At 55.1% G+C, this 20,124-nt stretch overlaps 1 long non-coding RNA gene and 1 other non-coding gene across 3 annotated transcripts; both read left to right on the top strand.

Moving 5' to 3' along the window:
- Window positions 1–1,765: 1,765 nt before the first annotated feature.
- Window positions 1,766–19,376, top strand: LOC120638080. 2 transcript variants are annotated; one of them, XR_005659555.1, is made up of 3 exons: window positions 1,766–1,825; window positions 14,399–14,532; window positions 19,028–19,376. It is a non-coding gene; the product is annotated as an uncharacterized LOC120638080 (long non-coding RNA). The 2 variants fall into 2 exon arrangements; XR_005659556.1 differs by lacking the exon at window positions 1,766–1,825 and adding an exon at window positions 9,535–9,654.
- On the top strand, window positions 8,630–8,721 carry MIR124A-1 (microRNA mir-124a-1). Its single transcript, NR_034811.1, has one exon. It is a non-coding gene; the product is annotated as a microRNA mir-124a-1 (primary transcript).
- Window positions 19,377–20,124: the final 748 nt, after the last annotated feature.

Genomic DNA, 20,124 nt, shown 5'->3' with positions numbered 1-20,124 from the left:
CAGAAGAAGAGGGGAGGGGTGGGAGGACAGCGGGACAGGCCCTAGGAGAGAGTTGGCCTAGGTGATGTTGGAGAGTACAGTACTCTCCTAAGCGCTTAGCACAGGGCTCTGCACATAGTAAGCGCTCAAGAAATCCCACTGATCGATTAATTGAGCCGGGTTTCTCGTCCAGACTGTGGTCCAGGCACTGTGTGCAACCCGATCTGCTTGGATAATAATAATAATGATGTTGGTATTTGTTAAGCGCTTACTCTGTGCAGAGCACTGTCCTAAGCGCTGGGGAAGATACAGGGTCATCAGGTTGTCCCACGTGAGGCCCCCAGTTAATCCCCATTTTCCAGATGAGGGAACTGAGGCCCAGAGAAGTGACGGGACTTGCCCACGATCACCCAGCTGACAGGTGGCAGAGCCGGGATTCGAACTCAAGACCTGACTCCCAAGCCCAGGCTCTTTCCACTAAGCCACCCCGGCGCTCAGTACAGTGTCCGGCACGTTGTTAAGGATTTAACAAGTCCCATACTAGAGAAGCAGCGTGGTACAGTGGAAAGAGCGTGGGCTTGGGAGTCAGAGGTCTTGAGTTCGAATTCCGGCTCCGCCACTTTCCAGCTGTGTGACTTTGGGCAAGTCACTTAACTTCTCTGTGCCTCAGTGACCTCATCTGTAAAATGGGGATGAAAACAGTGAGCCCCACGTGGGACAACCTGATTACCTTGTATCCCCCAGCGCTTAGAACAGTGCTTTGCACATAGTAGGCGCTTAACAAATACCACCGTTTATTTTATTGATTTATTTTACTAGTAATAACTATTATTTTTATTATTATTCCCCGCAGCCGGAGGCGGGCAGGTGCTTGATCGCACAGAAATTTGGCGGGTGCAGGACGGCGCGACGTGGGTCCTGGCTGCGTCCATCAGGTAGGATTGTGTCGAGAAGCAGCGTGGCTCAGTGGCAAGAGCCCGGGCTTGGGAGTCGGAGGTGGTGGGTTCGAATCCCGGCTCCGCCGCTTCCCCGCTGGGTGACTTTGGGCAAGTCACTTCTCTGGGCCTCGGTGACCACATCTGTCAGACGGGGCTTCAAACCGTGGGCCCCCCGATCGCCTTGGCTCCCCCAGCGCTTAGGACAGAGCCCTGCGCGTAGTAAGCGCTTAACAAATACCACTATTTATTTTTTATTAAGCTGTGTACGCCTTTCCCGCGTCGCTCCCTTCAGCCGGTTTGGGAAGCGGGGGGCGGGTCCACGGCAGAGAAAGGCACCGACGCGGGCCACCGGCACCCGAGCGCTTAGGAGGGTGTTCTGCACAGGGTGAGCCCTCGAGGGCTACGGTTGATGGATAGGCACCGCCCCGGTTCCCTCCTTAGAGCCCCGGGTGCCAACCGGGTGCCAACTTTGCACCCGCTGGGTGCCAGGGAGGTTGGCGGTGACCACTCTGGGCCTGCGCCCATAAGGCCAATCAAGCCGGAGCTGGGCGGGACCTGCGGCCTTGACGCAAGCGCCCTTCATTGTCCACTTTGGGCCGCCCAGTCCTGGGGGGAGAGGAGAGAGTGACCCCCTTAATGCCCACCCACAGCCCTCCCTTCTCCCCCTCCTTCCCCATCCCTTTTCGCCTCCCTGTCCGTGCAGCTTGCTCTCCCTCCATCCCTCCACCTCTTTCTGGTCCTCCCCCGCCTCGACCCCTTCCACCCCCTCGGACCACATGCGCCGGAGGGTCCGCCATTCGGGCCCCCCCCCCAGTAGCCCCCCGGGAGGACCCCCCCCCCCCGACCCCCGCAGCCCGAGGATGCACCGCCCGGACCCCGGAATCCGCATCGTCCCCCCTGCATCCAGGGTGAGTCATCCATTCATTCAATAGTATTTATTGAGCGCTCACTATGTGCAGGGCGCTTGGAAAGGACAAATCGGCAACACATAGAGACAGTCCCTGCCCTCTGACGGGCTTACCATCTAATCGGGGGAGACAGACAAAAACGATAGCAATCAATAGAATCGAGGGGATGAACATCTCATTAAAACAATAGCAATCAATAGAATCAAGGTGATGTACATCTCGTTAGCAAAATAAATAGGGTGATGAAAATATGTACAATTGAGCGAACGAGCACAGTGCTGAGGGGAGAGGGGGAGGAGCAGAGGGAAAGGGGGGAAAAGGGGGCTTAGCAGAGGGGAGGGGAAGGGGGGGAGCAGAGGGAAAAGGGGAAGCTCAGTCTGGGAAGGCTTCATGGAGGAGGTGAGCCCCCGACTAACTGCAGGCTGGGGGATTGGGGCGGGGGCGGAGAAGCAGCGTGGCTGAGTGGAAATAACAATAAGGTTGGAATTTGTCAAGCGCTTACCACGTGCCAAGCGCTGTTCTAAGCGCTGGGGTGGAGACAAGGGCATCAGGTGGTCCCACGTGGGGCTCACAGTCTTCATCCCCATTTTGCGGATGAGGGAACCGAGGCCCAGTGAAGCGACTTGCCCAAAGTCACAGAGCTGATAAGGGGAGGGGTCGGGATTAGAACCCACGGCCTGTGACTCCCAAGCCCCTGCTCTTTCCACTGAGCCCCGCTGCTTCTCTAAAAGAGCGCGGGCTTGGGAGTCAGAGGACGTGGGTTCTGATCCTGACTCCGCCACTCGTCCGCCGGGCCCGGCGATTCTGCCGCCCGGTAGGTCCTTGGCCGTGCCCGCCGCAGCGACCCGAGGGCTCTGTCCACACAGCCCCCAGCTCCCCCTCTCCCTGCTGTGTCCCCCTCCCCGGGGAGGGGGCTTGTGGCTTCTTACTCTAGAAGGCCTCAATCGGCCCCCAGCATGGGGGTGGGGGCGTGGGGAGGGGTGACCGTGGCCCCGGGGATGGGGGTCGGCACCCCCGCACCCCTCCTGTCCGGACCGGGCTCGGCCTCTTCCCTAGGAGCGGTCCCTGGAGCTCCTGCCACCCAGGGCCGGGCTTTGCCCTTTGCCCACCCCCGGGTGTCTCCCACGGGGACCCCTAAATACGTCGTGCTCACCTAGGGAACGGTCCCGGCACACCCGACACCCGGCCCGTGACACCTGACACAAGGCACACGGCGCCTGGCACGGATCGCACAGCGCACGACAGCTGGCACGGGGCTCGGCGCACTCGGATCCCATTCCCTTTTGCCCCTCGCCGAGCCGAAGGGGGCAGCTCTCTAACGGAGGGACCCCGAGGGCTCAGGAAACGGTGACCCTGGCCAACAGTCCCTTTCTCTCCTGGGGTCAAACCAGGGGTCCCGGAGGGCAGAGAGAAACCTCAGCACCCCTCCCAAGCGGGATGCCACCGAGGGGTCCAGGAACTGAGGCAGACTGGCGGGCGGCCAGACGGGGAGTCCGCCAGACCCCTTTAATAATGTTGGTATTTGTTAAGCGCTTACTGTGTGCAGAGCACTGTTCTAAGCGCTGGGGTAGACACAGGGGATTCAGGTTGTCCCACATGGGGCTCACAGTCTTAATCCTCATTTTCCAGATGAGGTAACTGAGGCACAGAGAAGTTAAGTGACTTGCCCACAGTCGCACAGCTAAGTGGCAGAGCTGGGATTCGAACTCCTTTAGACTCTAAGCCCGTTGCGGGCAGGGAACATGTCCAACAACTCCGTTGGCTTTTACTCTCCCACGTATTGCAGTGTGCTCTGCACACAATAAGCACTCAATAAATATCATGGATTGATTGACTAAAGCCGGCAGCGCGGCCTGGAGGAAAGAGCTCGGGTCTGGGAGTCAGGGGACCTGGGTTTTAATCCCGGCTCCGCCACTTGCCCGCCGCATGACCTTGGGCAACTCAGTTTGCTTTCCCAGGCCTCAGTTTCCTCATCTGCAGAATGAGGATTAGCTTACCTGTTTCCTCTCCCGCTTGGTTGGTGAGCCTCAGGGGGGACAGTGACTGGGTCAGCTCTACTTACATTGCAACTACTCCAGTGCTTAGTGGAGTGCTTGGCACCTAGTAAGTGTTTGACAAAATTGTGATATTTGTATTGTGCCTGCTCCGCTCCCTCCCCGGCTCTCTGACGCAGGAGGCAAATTAATCCCCTTTTTCCGTTTTTGTTGTTGTTTTTATAAAGCTCCTTTCTAATTCCACTGTGAGGCGAAGTCCTCAGTGGGTCTGTAGAGACATATCTGAGTTCTGAACTCATCTGGGGGGGTTTGGCTTTTGGGGAAAAGAGTCCCAAGTGCGTTTGGGTGGGAGTTGGGGGAGGGGTGTGTGTGACTGGGCGTGTAGACAGAAAAGCACGAGTGGCTCTGAGGATGTACTGTACTGAGCACCTCCTGTGTGCAGAGAATTCTGCTGTGCACCTTCTATGTGCAGAGAGCACTGGACACTTTCTGTGTAAAGAGCACTGTGCAGTGTATGTGAAGAGCACTGTGCAGTGTACCTACCATGTGAGGAGGACTGTCAAGTGTGCCTTTAGTGTACAAAGCACTGGACTGCATGCCTTCTGGGTGCAGAGCACTGTACCCCGCGCCTTCTGGGTGGAGACCACTGTACCCTGTGCCATCTGGGTACAGAGCACTGTACCGTGTGCCCTCTGTGTTGAGAGCACTGGGCAGGGTGGCTGGGGAACATGGCGAAGTCGAAGATGGAATCCCTGACTTTGAAGAGCTCACAGACTAATGGGGGCAAGAGAATAGAATAAATTGACAAATGTTCCTGAATCAAGAGTCGTGGAATAGAGCTAAATGAGACCCAAATCAATAATAAAAAAAAAAATCATATTATCCCTGTGGGCTGAGATGGTTGAGAGGATGGCTGAGACTCCATTATTGATCAGGGGGTCTGTGTGAGAGAGCGAGAGAGACCGTGCTTAGGTATAATCCATCAAAAATCAGTCATATCGATTGAGCACCTACTACGTTCAGGGTCTTGGGAGAGTTCAGTCAGTAGACAGAATCCTTGCCCTCAGGGTGTCTCCATTCAGGGAGACAGACATTCAAATTATAGAAAGAAAGAAGTAGCAGAGAATAAACAATCAGTGGTATTTATTGAGTGTTTATTGTGTGCCGAGGATACAGATACATACCCAAGTGCTTCGATAGTCCATACTCCTTGAGGGCAGGGATTGTGTCCACCTACTCTATTGTATGCTCCCAAGCTCTCAGTACAGTGTTCTCCTTGCAGTAAGAGCTCAATAAATAGCACGATTGAGAACACAGAGTGGCTCAGAAGTGCTAAAATGGCAGTTGGAGATATAGTGGGGAAATCAGAGATTAACCCGGGGACCTGCTGTGTGACCTTGGGCAACTCACTTAACTCTCTGTGCCTCAGTTCCCTCATCTGCAAATGGGGATTCAAGTCTTGTCGTCCCTCCTATTTTACTAGAATAGAGGCGATAGAGGACTTTATATGAGTCCCCTGTGGGACCCGATTACCTTGTGTCTGTCCTACTGCTTAGTACAGTGCTTGGCACACAGTAAGTGCCTAACCAATACCTCGATTATTATCCGAATGGAGTGAGCCTTCTCTGACCGAATCTTTCTGAGCCGATCTATTCATTTCTTGGTATTCTGACTTGTTCGGTGTATTTGTGTGTCTGGGTGTTGGCTCGGCGCTGTGTCCGCATCTGGGTGTGTGTGCAGGTTTATTCATTCAATAGTATTTATTGAGCGCTTACTATGTGCAGAGCACTGTACTAAGCGCTTGGAATGGCCGAATCACAGGTTTATGTCACTGTGCTTCGGGGTGAATGTTGTGTGTCTGTCGGAGAGACTGTTAGCCCGCTGAGTCTGGGGTGTGGCCTGTGGGAGAGCAGACCTAGTGGATAGAGCCCGGGCCTAAGAGTCCGAGGACTCGGCTTCTAATCCCAATTCCACCCCTCGTCTGCCGTGTGACCTTGGACGAGTCCCTTCACTTCCCTGCGCCTTAGTTCCCTCCTCTGCAAAATGGGGATGAAGACCGTGAGCCCCATGTGGGACAGGGATTGCGTCCAACCTGATTAGCTTGTATCTACCCCAGAGCTTAGTAGGGTGCCTGGCACATAATATGCGTTTAAGAAATAGCATAAAGAAAAGTCCCCGGTGCTGTATCGGGATTTCCACTCCTGGGGCGTGGGAGCGCGTGTATGCACGCAAACGTGGGCATGCTCTCGTGGGGCTGGTTTGATGGCTTCACTCTCCCCGCCTCCCCCGATCTGGGGATGGGATCCCGGGGTGGCACGTTTCACAGTGCCAGGACAAGGCAACCCCATAGTCCCCGGCCACCCCCGACCCTTCCAGAAGTCCCCAGTCAATGGTATTTATTGAGCGCTTGCTGTGGGCGCAGCGGTATACCAAGTGGCCTACCCCGGCCTCCGGCCCCAAGGAGAGCCCGCCCTGGCTGAGTCTGGGGGCCTGCAGGTCCGTGCCCCCCGCTCCCACCCGCCGCAGCCTCAGTGGGCCAAAGCAGAGGCGTCGGAGGTGGGGAAGGGGCTGCAGCAGCGTTGATGGGGTTAACGCACTAAGGGGGGGGGTCTCCTTGAGCCCCACCCTCCATCCCCTCATCCAGGGATTGTGTGTGCGCACAAGTGTGCGTACAAGTGTGTCGGTGGGAGGCTGTGTCTACACGGGGAGAGGCGTGTGTGTGTGTGATGGTGACCGTGTAGCTGGGAGGGGGCGAATATGTAGGGGGAGATGTGTGCATGTGTGTGCGCGCATGAACGTGTGTGCGCGCATGTATACGGGGAGGCAGCTTAGCCGGTGGAGAGGGGAGGGGAGGGTTTCGACCCGCCTGTTCTCGACGCTTGGCCCTACGATTCCAGTCCGGGAGGCCGGAGCCGCATCGGGGGCCATCTCTCCGAGGGCTGCCCGCCGTCGGGAAGGGACACTGTAGGATGGGCAGGGATGGGGCTGGGCCGGACCTTGGCCGGACTGGGGGTGGAGTGGGGCTGGACTGGCCTGGGGGAGGCGGGGGTCACGGCCTGGGCCGGGACTCTCATTCTACCTCGGTTGCAGGTCTTCTTCTCCCCTCTCGCGGACCCTTCGCCCCGGTCCCGAAGGACGGCCCCGCCTGGACCACTGGGCCGGCGGCGGGCGTGGGCATGATTCAGCGGCCGGAGGCTCTCCGCCCCCCTCCCCCGTCCCGTTCTGTCTCCGCCCCCTCCCCATCCCCTCCCCATCCTCATCCCCATCCCCTCCCCATCCCATCCCATCCCTCTTCGCCGGAGCTGCCAGCTGCCCGTCTTCGCCGGGACTTCGCCGAGGCCATGGTGGTCCTTCGGGGCGGGGGCTGGGATGCGATGCGATGGCTGGGATCCGGGGTGGGGGTTGGGATGCGCTGGTTGCGATAGGGTGGGGGTGGTGATGTGACGGTGGGGATGGGGTGATGGTCGCGATGGGGTGGGGTGACGGTTTCTCCTCGCCGACAGGCTCCGGCTCTCGGTAGGCCCCAGCGGCCGGGGGTCTGGGGTCTGCGGACGACCCTCCCCGTCTGGGCTGGGGGTGGGGCCGGTGGGGGGGGGCAGATGCGTCGCTCTTTTTGTAGGATGGGGGGAGGGAAGCCGGGGGCGGGGGGGCTGGTCCTCGGAGCGACGGGGCCGGAAGTGGCGACCCTCCCCCCGGGGGCGGGGGGCGGGGGGGTGGTGGGAGGGAAGAGTTCAAAAACCATCGATCCTGGGTTCCTGTTGTCCGGTCGTCCGGGAGGCCGTGGAGATCTGGCCGTCTCGGTGTCTCTCTCTCCGTCTCTGTATGTCCGCATCTCCTGGTCTCGGCTGCCCCACCCCATCACCCCGGTGACCTTTCCCGTCCGAGCCCACCCTGGAGTCTGGTAAGGTGCGTTGGCTAGGCCGGCGGAGGGGGACTGGTACCCTGCGCCCCCCCCCACGACCCCCACCCTTTCCCCCATCTCCCCATCTCCCCCTCCCCAATCTCTGCTGCATTTTCCATGAGCTCCGGGTCATTAACGTCTCCGCGTGCGCCCTCCGGACAAAGCGGACAAGCCAGATGGGCCTCGCTCTGACAGCCGCCCCCCGACCCCCAGCCTCCCCCAGCCCCCCTCCCCCCCGACCTTCCCTCCCCCACCCGCCCAGGCCCGGGCCGACCCTGTCCGGGGTGGACCGGTCCTGTCCGGGATGGGCCCGGTCCTGTCCGGGATGGGCCCGGGCCCGGGATGATGCGCCAAGGTATGCGGGGGGGTCGCAGCCCCGCCCTCGCCCCCCCCCCCCCCCGCCAGGGCCGGGGGGTGGTCCCGGGAGGGGGTGGGGGTGGTGCTGGGAGGGGCCGGGATGCGGAGCGGCGGCGATGGGAAGGGGAGAACAAAGAGGAGCCTGGAGCTTGGCCGGGAGCCTCGGACCCCCGGGTCCCCGGACCCCCTGCTCGTTGCCCCCGGGGCTGGGAGGAGCCTGGGGGAGACCGGGCCCCTGTCCTTGCCCCCGTCCTCACCCCCACCGCCCTGCAGCAGTCGTGCATCCACACACACCCTCACACCGACACACACGGACACGTATACCGACAGTTCTACACATACCGTAACCAACACGTCCGCCGACACCTATATACACACGGACCGATACCGACACCCACACTGACGTGACCCATAGACCTGTACTGTCCCCGACCCACACACGATGACACTGTTACACTCTCACCGACACAGACACACGGTCCCACACGCGTACACTCTCCAAACACATGCCCCAACCCGGCTCTCCTCTAGCCTCCTCCCCCACCCCACCCACACTAGGCCTGTCTCTCCGTGTTCACAGCGGACCTTGATTTAAATTTGTACACAATTAAGGCACGCGGTGAATGCCAAGAGCCCAGCCAAAGAACGGCAGCGCCAGCGGTCCCTGGCCACGGAATCAGGTGTGCAGAGTGGCGTGTGCGGGACTGGGTGTGCAGGGGCAGGGGGTCCTTGAGCGGAGCAGGAGAAGCCTGGGCTGGTCTGGACCAAGTGCGAGATTTGAGGACATGAGTGGGTCTGTGTTTCGAAGGTATGTGTGTGTCGCTGTCGGCGTAATCGTGTGTGTGTTGGTGTGGTGCTGTTTGGAAGGATGTGTGTGCACAGACATGTTAGGCGTCGGTATTATGTGGATATGTTTAGATGTGTGCACGCGTGTCCGTGTACGTGCGGGGGGGAGAGAGGGGAGGCCGACAGATTTGAAGACCTGTGCGTGTTGTGGGTGGGGGGAGGACTCCTCCTGCCGATGAATCTGCCCGGATCCCCCGCGTGGAGGGGGAGGATGGGGACCGGGGGAGGCGGGGTGGGGGCGGGGGCAGATGTGGGGAGGGATGGGAGCCTGGGAGGAACGTTAAACCTCAACGGAGAGAGCCACGGGCCTGGGGCAGTGAGGGCTGCCGGCAGAGCCACCGTGCTCCCCACTCCCGCCTGAACCCACGTCTCCCCCGATCCCCAGGTGAGGAGGAGGGGGGAGGGGCTGGGGCCGGAGAGTGGGGAGAGGGAAGACTATGGTTGTGGTGGTGCTGGTGCCGGGGAGTCTCTGAATCACAAAGGGAGGCAGAGAGGGGGCGAGGTGTTGGTGGGGGGCTGCAGGACCCTTGGGGGCTCCTCTTTTCCCGCCAGCCTAATCTGCCCTTACCGCAATCGAGCAGGAGAGAAGCAGAGAAGGAAGGGAGGAAGGGCGTGTGTGGTTTGCGAGGGTGCGCTGGGGAAGGGCGGCAGCCCTGTGTGTCCTTTGTGTTGGCAGGGGGAACCTGGCTGGTCACCGAGTTCCTCGCACACGCTGCTTACTGCAGTTTTCAGTGAGTACGGTCAACTCCGCTGCACACGGACGCTCGATCTGTGCACACTGACACAAGTACTCCCTCTCCCCGGCCCAATCCGAAACACCTCGATCTTGCTCCCATAGTCACTCGCTCGAACCACGAGTCGGATGTGTCCGTGGGCGGCTGTGTGCCCCTGCAAGTCTGGGGGGATTGGGGGGCCCGTATGTGGGGGAATATGCGTGCGTGTATGCGTGCGTACATGTCTGTATGAACTGTGTACGTGTCGGGGGGGGGGGGTCCTTCCCTGGAGATGGGTAGGAAGGCCTCGGGGGCGGGGTGGGAGGTGCCGCGGGAGAGCCGTGGGTTGCAGTTAGAGCAAACTGAACCGAAGCCGAATTCCCCCCGGGATGGCGGGGACGGAGCCGCTGACGGTGGTGAGGAAGTTAGCGACGGCGATGATGGAGGCCAGGGTGAGGAGAGCGTCTGCCGACGGTGGCGGGGAGGAGGGCTGCGATGACGGTGATGATGATGCAGGTCACGAAGGTGGTGTGGACCATGAAGGTCGTGGAGGTGGTGGTGATGCCGATGAAGGTCGTGGTCATAGCTGTGATAGTGGTGAGGCTGACGAAGGTCGTGATGATGGGGGGTGATCATTCATTCGGTTGTATTTATTAAGCGCTTACTGTGTGCAGAGCACTCTACCAAGCGCTTGGGAAAGTACACTCCAGCAATAAACAGTGACATTCCCTGCTCACAGCCTAGAGCCGGGGGAGATGTACATCGCGGCGAATAAATAAAATTACAGATATGCACCTAAGCGCGGGGTGGCTGGGGGCGGGGGAGAGCAAAGGGAACGAGTCAGGGTGACGCAGAAGGGAGTGGGAGATGAGGAAAAGCGGGGGCTTAATCTGGGAAGGCCTCTTGATAGATCTTTTCCATTGTCCCCCAATTTTCGGCAGGCTTCCGCTGAGTGGTACTTCTCCAACGCGTTGAGAATGATTTAAAGTTGCGTTTCAAAGCCGAGTCGGAACAAGGAATGAGAAGCAGGCCAGGGCCAACCGTGGGCTCTGGACCTCTTTCCCTCTCTCCCTACTTTCCTTCCCTCCCTCTCCCCCTCCCTCCCTCCCTTCATGCCTCCTTGGGGCATGAGCTAGACGGGGGGGAATTTCATCGCCATTTCATGGTCTGTTTACTGTGGTATTGTACTCTTCCAAGCGCTTAGTACAGTGCTCTGCACACAATAAGCACTCAATAAATACCACTGACTGACAGCGTCTGAAGCAACGCGGCCCAATGGAAAGAGCACGGGCCTGGGAGTTTCTAGTCTCGGTTCCGCCACTTGCCTGCTGACATTCCAAGCGCTTAGTACAGTGCTCTGCACATAGTAAGCGCTCAATAAATATTATTGAATGAATGAATGCCGTGTAAGCTTGGGCAAGACTCGAAATTTACGTGTGTCTTAGTTTCCTCAACTGTAAAATATGGGATTCAATACCTGTTCTTTAAAAAAAAAAAATTGTGGCATTTTTTAAGGGCTTATTTTGTGCCAGGGACTGAACTAAGGGCTGGGGTGGATACAATTTAGTCAGTTTGGACACAGTCCCTGTCCCATATCGGGCTCACGGTCTTAATCCCCATTTTACAGATAAGGTAATTGAGGCAAAGAGAAGTGACTTGCCCATGGTCACTCAGAAGAAGAGTGGTGGAGCCCAGGATTAGAACCCAGGTCCTTCTGCCACCCAGGCCCATGCTCTATCCACTACATCATGCTGCTTCTCTTACTAGACTGTGAGCCCAATGTGGGCCAGGGACTGTGTCCAACCTAATTACCTCCTATCTATCCCAGTGCTTAGAACAATGTTAGAGCTTAGAGCAACATAGTAAGCGCTTAAAAATACCATTATTATTATTGTTGCTGTTTTTCGAGGCTCTGCACTAGCTACCTCTCTGTTCTCTCTCCCACTCCTCCCCAGCTCGCACCCCTGGCCCCTGCCTCGCTTCCTGACCGAACCTCCCTCTCCCCTGTCCCCCACCCCAACCCCTGGAGTGTGCCCTCCCCCCTCAAATCTCCCCTACCCCGGTCCTCCCCTCGTCCCAACTTTCCCATCTCTGTCGATACCACCACCGTCCTCCCTGACCCAGAAACCGTAACCTTGGTGTCACCCTCGACTCCTCATTCATTCAATAGTATTTATTGAGCGCTTACTATGTGCAGAGCACTGTACTAAGCGCTTGGAATGAACAAGTCGGCAACAGATACAGTCCCTGCCGTTTGACGGGCTTACGGTCTGATCGGGGGAGACGGACAGAGAAGAACGATGGCGATAAATAGAGTCGAGGGGAAGGACATCTCGTAAAAACCGATGGCGACTAAATAGAATCGAGGCGATGTACAATTCATTAACAAAATAAATAGGGTAATAAAAATATATACGGTCGAGCGGACGAGTACGGTGCCGAGGGGATGGGAAGGGAGAGGGGGAGGAGCAGAGGGAAATGGGAGGAAAAGAGGGTTAAGCTGCGGAGAGGTGGAGGGGGGGTGGTAGAGGGAGTAGAGAGGGAAGGGGAGCTCAGTCTGGGAAGGCCTCTTGGAGGAGGTGAGTTTTAAGCAGGGTTTTAAAGAGGGGAAGAGAATCGGTTTGGCGGAGGTGAGGAGGGAGGGCGTTCCGGGACCGCGGGAGGACGCGGCCCTGGGGTCGACGGCGGGATAGGCGAGAGACCGAGGGACCGTGAGGAGGTGGGTGGCGGAGGAGCGGAGCGTGCGGGGTGGGCGGTAGAAAGAGAGAAGGGAGGAGAGGTAGGAAGGGGCGAGGTGACGGAGAGGCTCGAAGCCTAGAGTGAGGAGTTTTTGTTTGGAGCGGAGGTTGTTAGGCGACCACCGGAGGTGTTAAAGAAGGGGAGTGACAGGCCCAGATCGTTTCTGCGGGAAGATGAGCCGGGTGGCGGAGTGAAGAATAGACCGGAGCGGGGCGAGAGAGGAGGAAGGGAGATCGGAGAGAAGGCCGACACGGTAGTCTAGCCGGGATATAACGAGAGCCCGTAGCGGTAAGGTAGCCGTTTGGGTGGAGAGGAAAGGGCGGACCTTGCCTCCCTGTCACTCAACTCCCGGCTCCGCCGTGCTTCTGCTGTGTGACCTTGGGCAAGTTATTTGACTTCTCTGTGCCTGTTTCCTTCAAGCTTTGATCCCCCCATTTTACAGTTGAGCCCCATGTGGGATGTGGATTGTGACCAACCTGACTAGCTTATTTCAGTGCCTGACGTAGAAAGTATTTAATAAGTTCAATTTTTAAAAACCCACTTTTTCGTAAGATCTGTACCAACTCTCTCCATTTTACGTATCGGCTACTCCTCAGCTCACTTCTCCCAACTTCACTTCCTAGCTGCACTTCACTCTCCGACCCCTCGTTCACACCATTCCCTTGGTCTGGAATCCCTTCCAGCCTCAAATCCACCAAATCTCATTTATTCATTCATTCCATCACATTTATTGAGTGCTTACGGAATGCCGAGCACTGTACTTAGTGCTTGGAAAGTACCCTACAGCAGTAAAGAGAGAAAATCCCTGCCCACAACCGGCTCACAATCTAGAGGGGGGCGGAGACAGGCATCAGTACAAGTAAACAGGCATCAATATCAAAAAATAGAATTATAGACAGATAGATAAGTACTGGGAGGCGGAGAGAGCAGGGGAAGAGCAAAGGGAGCGAGTCGAGGTGATGCAGAAGGGAGGGGGAGCTGAGGAAGAGGAAATTTAGTCTGGGAAGGCCTCTTGGAGGAGGTGCGCCTTCAGTAGGGTATCTCATCCCTCTCTATCTTCAAAACCTCCTGAAATCCCTGTGTGTGGACCAAGGGGGATGAGAACTGTGATGGTAGCGATGGTGGGATTGTCACCAACACGCCCCTCCACGACGTTTAGACCGTGAGCCCGTTATTGGGCAGGGATCGTCTCTATCTGTTGTCGAATTGTACACTCCAAGCGCTCAGTACAGTGTTCTGCGCATAGTAAGCGCTCAATAAATACTATTGAATGAACTATCGTGATTATCTTATACCTCATTAGGGGCAGGGAATGCATCTGCTAATTCTTGGGTACTCTCCCAAGTGCTTAGTACAGTGCTCTGCACGTAATAAGTAAATATCATTGATTGTACCATGTTTATCCCCACTGGACTAAATCCAACTTCAGGGCTGTGTGGGCCCTGTCCAGGGTGCTGAGGAGAATGAAAGAACAGTCACTAGATCCCTAATAATTAATAATTATTATTATTATTGTGGAATTTGTTAAGCACTTAATATGTGCCAAGCACTGTGTCCTAAGCACTGGGGTAGATAGAAGATTATCAAGTCTCCCAAGGGGCTCGAGGTCTAAGTAATAATAATAATTTGGGTACTTACCGAGCGCTTACTATGTTCCAGACAATGTGCTAAGTGCTGGGATAGATACAAGCTAATCGGGTTGAACACAGTCTCTGTCCCACATGAGACTCACAGTCTTCAGATCCGTTTTACAGATAACAGGCGCAGTGAAGTGACTTGCCCAAGGGCACACACAGCAGGCAAGCGGGGGCACTGGGATTAGAACCCAGGTCCTCTAACTCCCAGACCTGTGCTCTTTCCACTACTCCATGCTGCTTCTCTGATATAGATATATCTCATACAGATATCCGAAACAGAATATAGATATGATAAGGATTTTGGCTTTGCCCAAAACCGGACTGCGCGATCGACGGGTATTAAATGGGGTAGACGAACAGCTGATGGGTTGGGGCTGTTCCCACAGGTTTGGATTTCCGGTGAATAGCACTGGGCTTCGGGCGACCCGACCCTGAAGGCAGTTCCTTGAAACTTCCAACCTCGCGCCGAGGCCGTCTGTCCGAATGCCGCCGCCTCTCCGGGCGGGGAAGGAGAAAGCAGGTACCGTGGTGCCCTTTAACGCGGGGAGAGCGTTATGAGCCCAGAGACTGCGAGTACCTTGTTCTAAGTCACACAGCAAGACTTTGAGATGCAGAATGGCCTCAGGGAAAAAAAAGCCCAGGCCTAGGAGTCAGAGGACCTTTAATTATTTTTTTTTTTTACGGTATTAAGTGCTTATTATGTGTTGAGCACTGTTCTAAGTGCTGGGGTCGATACAAGTTAATCAGGAGGGACACAGTCCCTGTCCCACATGGGGCTCACAGTCAAGTGTGAGGAGGGGGAACAGGGTATTAAATCCCCATTTTATTAAACCGAGCCACAGAGAACTGACATCCCCAAGGTGACACAGCAGGCAAGAGGTGGAGCTGAGATTAGAACCCAGGTCCTTTGACTCTCAGGCCCATGCTTTATCGACTAGTTCACACTGCTTTCCTGGGCTCTAATCCCAGCACTTTCACTCCACTGCTGTTTTGACCTTGGGCAAGTCAGTTAACTTTTCTGGGTCTCAGTTTCCTCATCTGTAAAATGGGGATTCAGGGTCTATATTCCCTCCTACTTAGACTGAGAGCCTCGTCTGGGCCACGGACTGTGTCCGGACTTGATTGTCTTGTCGTTTCTACAGTTTAACATATAGTAAGTGCTTAACAAATCCCACAGTTATTATTATTGCTCCTTGAGAGCAGGGATCGTGTATACTCATCAGTCCTACTTATTGAGCACCTACTGTGTGCAGAACAATGTACTGAGCACTTGGGAGAGCACAGTATAGCAATATAACAGACATATTCCCTGCCTACAGTCTAGAGGAGGAGATAGACATTAATATAAATCAATAAATTACCGATATGTACCTAAGCGCTGTGGGGTCATGAAGGGGGGATAAATAGAGGGAGCAAGTCAGGGTGACGGAGGAGGGAGTGGAAGAAAAGAAAAAGAGGGTTTAGTCAGGGAAGGCCTCTCGGAGGAGACGTACCTTTAGATAAGCTTTGGAGCCGGGAGAGCCGTCGTCGGGTATGAAGAGGGAACGCATTCCAGGCCGGAGGCGGGACGTGGGCAAGAGGTCAGCGGCAAGATAGACGAGATCGAGGTTCAGTGAGTAGTTTGACATTAGAGGAGGCAAGTATGCTTATTCCTTTGTACTCCCTCAGGCACCTCGTACTGCCTTCAGCACACTGCAGGGGCTCAGTAAATAACCCACTCCTGGCCTAATAATAACTGTGGTATGTGTTAACTACTTACTGTGTGCCAAACTCGAGGGTAGATCAAAGACAATCAGGTCTGGCGTGGGGCTCACAGTCCAAGAAGGAAGGAGAACAGGAATTGAACCTCCATTTTGCACTTAAGGGAACTGAGGCTCGGAGACGCGAAGTATCTTGCCCAAGGTCACGCAAGCAGGTAAGCGGCAAAGCCAAGAATAGTGTCCAGGTCCTCTGACTCACAGGCCCGTGCTCTTTCTACTAGGCCACGCTGCTTCCCACGTGGTATACTGTTTGACCTTGGGGATGAGAGAAATGGAGAGGCCCTTGTGGGGCAGGGACCTTGTCCAATCTCACATCTCTATGTGTATCTCGGCACTTAGCATATAATCAATCACTGAATGGAATTTAGTGAGCCCTCAATGAATACTATAATTAGTACTATTATAAAAGGCATGGCCCTGCCCTGGGGAACCTACGATGGGAGATTGTAATGCCTTCCCCCCACTAAACCCTCATTTCCTCTTCTCCTACGCCCTTCTGCATCAACCTTGCACTAGGATTTGCACCCTTTATTCCCCCCTTCCCTCAGCCCCACGGCACTTATGTGCATATCCGTCATTCAGTGATTTATACTAATGTCTGTCTCCCCCTCTAGACTATAAGCTCATTGTAGGCACCTATAGTATCTCGCGTAGTAAAGCGCTCAATAAATTCGATCGATAGAACGGAGAGAAGCTGTGGGAAATACGGTTGTGGGAAAGGTGCAGTCGATGGGCACTGTCCACTTAAATAAATAGAAAATAAGCCAACAAGCCAACCCTCACTGGGGGCGGGGGACCAAAATCCAAGAACAGGCTTCCCACCTTCGACTTCCAAAACCTCCCTGGCAGGGGGAGAGGCTTGGGAATCCTTAGGAAGAGCGGCAGAACCCAATCTAAGGCAGTTTCGCGGACAGACTCTTAGCCCGTTCTCCATTTCTCGGCCTCTCTGGCCTGGGCTTCCGTCTGACCTAGAGCCACCAGAGGGCATTGTGGGCATCGGGAGTTTTCTGTTGCTTTTTAATTTTTATTTGATGATGCTCCAAAAGCCGCGATTACGGGTCAGGCCCTGTACTAAGCCCCGGGGTAGACTCAAGAAAAGCAGGTTGGACAATGACCCTGTCCCTCATGGGGCTCACCGTCTAAGTTGGAAGGAGGTGGATTTAATCCCCGTTTTACAGATGAGGTAACTGAGGCACATAGAAGTGAGCTGACTCACCTAGCATCACCCAGCAGGCAAATGGCAGAGCTGGGATTAGAACCCAGGTCCTCTGACCGGGAGGCCCGGGCTCTTTTTCTTGGGCCAAGCTGTTTCGTCTTTCAGGGTCGGAGCCTCCCTGGAGAATGTTTTCTGCTGCCTCCATCCAGAGGTAGGGGTTTGGTGGGAGGGGGCTGCAGGGGGGATGTCCCACCCAGTAAAGACCAGAACACCATGTGGGAGCAAGCAGCAAAGTTATTTATTTCACCCTTTCTCGGGTGACAATGACTGTCCCCAAATTCAAAACCTTATCTCCTCTAAAAGACCTTCCCTGACTCAACCCTTCTTTCCTCTTCTCCCACTCCCTTCGGCGTCACCCTGACCTGCTCCCTTTATCTCCCCCGACCCCCGAGCACCACAGCACTTATGTACATAGCTGTAATTTACTTATTTATATTCACGTCTAGCCCTCTAGATTGCAAGCTCATTTTGGGGAGGGAACGTGTCAGTTTATTGTTATATTGTACTCTCCCAAGTATTAGGTCCGGTACTCTGCACATAATAAGCGCTCGATAAATGCGATTGAAAGAATAAATGAATGAATGGCTTCCCGGGGAGGCAGTGGTGACAGCGTGGGGTGTTTGCAACTTTCAAAACGTTGGAAGGTTCTGTGACTGTGACAGAGGGTGATCCTTATCTTTTATATGATTTTTGTGTTTTTTTGGTTTCCGCTTCCCCTGTCTGTCACCCATCCCCTCTCCTCTCCATTTTTCCTAGGTTGTGAGCCCCTTGAGGGCTAGGTTTTGTGTAGAGTACTTAATACAGTGCTCTGCGTGTAGTAAGCGCTTAATAAAACACCTTTTTTTTATGGAATTTGTTAAGTGCTTACTGTGTGTCTAACCCTGTTTTAAGTGCTGGTGTGGGAACAAGTTAATTAGGTCAGACACAGTCCCTGCCCCACTTAGGGCTCGCCGTTTGAGTAGAAGGGAGATCAAATATCACTTTCCTCCTTTTTCCCAACACTTTACCCTCCTGGCCTGCTCTGTTCCCAGAGAGAGCCCAGAACTGATGATTTATAGCCATGTTGTCGTGCTAGAGCAATCAGTCAATCGTATTTATTGAGCACAGAGGACTCTATTAAGCGCTCGGGAAAGACCAATATAACGGAGTCGGTAGACACATCCCCTGCCCACAACAAACCTGTAGTCTAGAGGGGGAGACAGACAATATAAATAAATAACTTGCGGTTAGGAACGGAAGTGCTGTGGGGCTGAGGAAGGGGTGGTAAAGGGAGGAAATCCAACCAAAAAAGCAAAGCAGAAGGGAGTGGGAGAAGAGGAAATGAGGGCCTAGTAGTGGAAGACCTCTTAGAGGAGATGTGCTTTGAAAGTAGGGGAGCCATTGTCTATGGGATATGAAGAGGGAGGGCGTTCAAGGCCAGAGGCGGGACGTGGGCAAGGGTTCGGCGGTGAGACAGACGGGACGGAGGTACAGGGAGTAGGTTAATGTTAGAGTGAAGTGGGTGGGCTGGGTTGTAGAAGGAAATCAGGGAGGTAAGGTAGGAGGGGACAAAGCGACTGAGGTCTTGAAAGTCGACGGTAAGGAGTTTCTATTTGATGGGCAAGTGGATGGGCGACCACCGGAGATACTTGAGGAGTGGGGAGGTATGGAATGAAAGTTTTTGTTGAAAAATGATCCGGGAAGCAGAATGAAATACGGGCTGAAATGGAAAGAGCCAATCCCCCGAGTCGGGGTAGGGGATGGTGGGGGTGTGTATGTGTGTGTGTGGCTGGCTATTGTTTTTGTCTGCCTCCCCCGATTAGACCGTAAGCCCGTCAGTGGGCAGGGACTGTCTCTGTCTGTTGCCGATTTGTACATTCCAAGCGCTTAGTACAGTGCTCTGCACATAGTAAGCGCTCAATAAATACTATTGAATGAATGGTCAAATGGGGGCAGCGCTGGAGCCGGAGGTAAGGGGGGCTCGGAACACTCCTGTGGCAAGGTGTTGAGCTCTTTAACAGCCTTTTCCTTCCTCGACTCTTCTCCCGACCGAGGTGCAGCGGACGGCTTTTCCCAGCCTAGGCGTCTGCCCTCCTGTTGTTGTCGCTGGCTGCCCTTCTGGATGCACCAAGATGCTGGGGAGAGGGGCAGCCTGTCCCCACTCATCGCCCAGCAAATGCCTCCCCGGTTTGGAACCTGGCCCGGCTTGCTCCAGTTTGGAACCTGCCCGGCGGACCCATTCCGGGATCCCGGCCTCACGTCCGATGCCAGCACTGAAATCCATGTCCTCACGAAGCTCTGGATGACAATCTCAGACTGTCCCTCTGGACTGTAAGTTCCTTGTGGGCAGGTATCGTGCCTACCGACCTCGTTGTGTTGTACTCCCCTAAGCCCTCAATAAATAAATTCCCACTTTCGCCACTCCCTTCTGTGTCTCTCTGGCGCTAGAATTTGCCCCTTTTTATTCACCCCTCCCTCAGCTCCACAGCATTTATGTCTGCTGTCCCGCCACTCGTCCGCGTGTCCCCCTGAGCAAGTCGCTTCACTGCGCCTCAGTAACCTCATCTGTAAAATGGGGACTGAGACAGTGAGCCCCACGTAGAACAGGGGCTGTGTCCATCCCAATTTGCTTGTATCCAACCCAGCGCTTAGTACGGTGCCTTGCACAGGGTAAGCGCTTGACAAATACCATTATTATTACGTTCACATCTGTCATTTATATTACGGTCCCCCTCCAAGACCGTAAGCGTTTTTTTTAATGGTCTCTGTTAAGCACTTATTGTGTGTTAAGCACTGGGGTTCATCAGGGCAAGTCACTTAACTTCTCTGGGCCTCAGTTCCCTCATCTGTAAAATGGGGATTAAGACTGTGAGCCCCATGTGGGCCAACCTGATTCCCCTATGTCTACCCCAGCGCTTAGAACAGTGCTCGGCACATAGTAAGCGCTTAACAAATACCAACATTATTATTATTATTATTATCAGGTTGACAGAGTTGCGTCGTGGCCAGGGAACGTGTCTACTCACTCTATTATATTGTACTCTCCCAAGCGCTTAGTAAGCTGCACGCAGTAAGCGCTCAGTAAATACGATCGATGGGGTTCCTTGGTGCTTGCCCCAAGGCTCCACCGTGTGTTTCTTTCTGGCCTCCCGGTCCC

The sequence above is a fragment of the Ornithorhynchus anatinus genome, chromosome X2, assembly GCF_004115215.2.
Source record: "Ornithorhynchus anatinus isolate Pmale09 chromosome X2, mOrnAna1.pri.v4, whole genome shotgun sequence".
NCBI classification, from domain to species: Eukaryota; Metazoa; Chordata; class Mammalia; order Monotremata; family Ornithorhynchidae; genus Ornithorhynchus; species Ornithorhynchus anatinus.
The sequence above is the reverse complement of the archived record's forward strand: the minus strand, read 5'-3'. Positions and strand labels throughout refer to the sequence as shown.